Source organism: Halyomorpha halys, unplaced genomic scaffold (genome assembly GCF_000696795.3).
Source record: "Halyomorpha halys isolate HHAL.00 unplaced genomic scaffold, Hhal_1.1 Scaffold534.1, whole genome shotgun sequence".
Classification (NCBI taxonomy): Eukaryota; Metazoa; Arthropoda; class Insecta; order Hemiptera; family Pentatomidae; genus Halyomorpha; species Halyomorpha halys.
In genome coordinates, this window is record NW_027112374.1 from 181,607 (window position 1) to 184,510 (window position 2,904).

Here is a 2,904-nt window from a genome sequence, read left to right on the forward strand (position 1 = left end):
CAATGTAATTTCATTCTACTATCTGAAAATTTGTAAACGCTCGCAAGATAAAAATCTCACTATATGAACCTTGTAATTATTCTTAGGGGAAATATGGCCCAGAATAAAGTTATTTATTCATTTCATTTCATTAAACTAGATTTAATTTGAGTACTAGTAGACATCTGTACATCTCATGGTTCCTGAGAGAGTAAATTAACAGACTTTTTTTCTTCTCAGGGTTCTTGTGTACCTAGACAATATCGGATCTGGTGCATGTTTATTTTTGATGCTTGGGATGAATATTACTTGGAGGACTTAAGGGGATTTATTTTTGGGGCCCAAATTGCATTAATTTATATAGTCCAAAGTTTAAAAATCAAAACAAAACAATGTATAAGAACTATATTTTAACGCTTATCGTCATTACATTTAGTAAGGTTGATATGTTGCGACAGTTGACTGTCATGGCGTATACATATGATATTTCTCGTGCTGTCAACTACTGTCACGCCAGAAGCAGTAATTGATTACAGTAAATGCAGTTATGGCTGAAACTATTAAATAGTTACACCAGGGCAGTAGTTATATGTCAAGGCTTATACATGTGATAATTAACGTGACATTTGCTTCACTGATACTACCTGTACTAACAACTATCCCGTTAATATACTTGCAGTTTTAACGAAGTCACTAATTCCCTAAGACTGAGAAAAAGTGGGGGGTATTTGTAGGGTAAAACGAGTATTTTCAAGTCAGCACTGGTAAAATAAAACCGATTCCGTGTCTATCTAAATTAGGGAAGCTTCTATAATATTTTTGTAACCTTCTATTATTATTTTTTTAGCCCATTTAGGAGACAGTGTAATTCAAAAACCAGTGGAAATATTGAAAAACAATTCACATCTTTCTATAATCAAGGAAAAACTGTATTATATTTTAACCTGGTAGTAGTGTCCTGTTGTTTGTTCCCCAAGAGGTGTCCCGTGACCATTTATTTCATCAGACGATTTGTACTATTTATTTATTTAATTGGATGTGATGATGGCAAAATCTCCTATCAAGTAGCTCTTCCATCAAGAGCTGAAGAATCCAGATTTCGTAAAAGATCTAAGTAAGATCTTCTTGCTTCGGCTCATGATTTAAAATGAGAAACGCTGGAGGTGTCCAGGTGAACTAAATGCTCAAATAAGACAAAAAAAAAATGTCACCTTAGGAGTGTAGAAATGCAATCTATCTAATGAGAGAAATGCTCAGTTGCGAGGAGGTCATAGCAAAACTGAATTGAGTAAAGGTGAGGTGGTTAAAAATGGAGTAACATAAACAAGCGTTAAGGGTTAAAGTTTGGTAGATAAAAGTATAAAAAAAACAGATGAAGTACTAGGAAAATATTGTCGTTTATTTCCCAACATGAGCAAAATGCTCAAGGCTACACCTCTCCCGGGTTAGGAAATTATGAAAGGGTAAGTTCCAAAAGTGTGTTGAATTGACATTGAATGCCCCACCAACAATAGTACATGTTATAATACATAGATAGTTAAAAACAAATTACCCTACTTGATACCACGCCGTAGTCCAGTGAAAACTAAACAAAATATTACTTTACAATTTAGTTTTAAATTATGGCGATAATAACCCCTATTTACCTATAATTATATAAGAATAACAAACAATGAGAATTGTAAAAAAAATCTTAATTTATTCGTTAACCTTTGTTCTATCGTTCCTATATGTAATTTATTTTGAATGCAAAATAACTATTTACATATATAATTATACGAAAAATCCTTGAGAGGGGTATAATTTAAAATATATTCCACAATTTCAAAATAAAGATTTAAACTACTCAAATAACATTTCAACAAACGTTTTACAAATAAATTCTGTGGCCATAAAATATTTTTTAAGAGGCAAATGACTATTTGTGTGAACATTAAATATAACTTTTACTAAAGTACAAACCAGGACCTTACTGATGGAACTGCACTTGGCTTTATCCTTTTGGACCTCTTCGGTAGGTTCAGCGATCCTTGGCACACCATCTAGTACAAGAGCCCAAGAGGAGAAAAAAGGCAGTTATTTCACCCTAATTTATGATTACTTAATTGAAAACTAGGTATAATTAATAGCCAAAATTGATAAATTAACAATATGATAAATATGAACAATTGACAAAATGATAAAGTCTGCCAAGTAAAAATAGAAGGAATAAAAAATTACGGCTGTTTCAAAACGTTAAAAATAATTAATTTTTTATTAGAAGCTCTATATCTTTACAACTACCAACAACAATAAAAATACTAAGATAGTATCATTTAAAGTAGAATGAATTGATAAAAAGCAACATTTCATAAAAATTGGTACAAATTTACAATTAGTGAATTAATATAATAATGATAATAAAACCTGATACAGAATACCGTAAAAATAAGGATCTAATAATACTGATAACAATGCAGATATCTCACCCCAATTTTTGATTACTTTAATGAAAACTATGTATCATTACTAGTCAAAATTGATGAGTCTGCCAAGTATAGGGGAATAAAAAATGGCGGCTGTTTCAAAACATTAATTTTTCATTTGGAGCTCTATATCTTAAAAACTACCAACAACAATGGAAAATGTAAGAGAAGATTATTTAAAGAAGAGTAAATTTTCTGAAATATTAGCCCTGAAAGAGCTATTTACGTCCAATATCTCTCGAGATATAGCTTTTTAAAAAGCAACATTTCTTAAAAATCTACTGAGTGATTAGTAGTTAGTTAATTTATTTTGAGAAATCTATATGCATCTATATCTCAGGAACTATGTGACGTACAGATGTCTATTAGCAATTAAATTAAAGCTAGTTTGATGAGCTATGAAGTAGTTTATGACCTTTACCTTCGTAGGTATAATAGTTTTCATGATATTTGCTAAAAT

General features: G+C 30.8%; 1 protein-coding gene across 2 annotated transcripts in view; it reads right to left on the minus strand.

The window, feature by feature from the left end:
- LOC106684013 (phosphatidylcholine translocator ABCB4) overlaps positions 1 to 1,575 on the minus strand; it is a 52,314-nt gene extending 50,739 nt beyond the window's left edge. For both annotated transcript variants that reach the window (XM_024361883.2, XM_014425831.3), the window contains exon 1: positions 1,532 to 1,575. The gene's annotated coding sequence lies outside the window, so the exon portion shown is untranslated. The remainder of the gene's footprint in view (positions 1 to 1,531) is intronic.
- Positions 1,576 to 2,904: the final 1,329 nt, after the last annotated feature.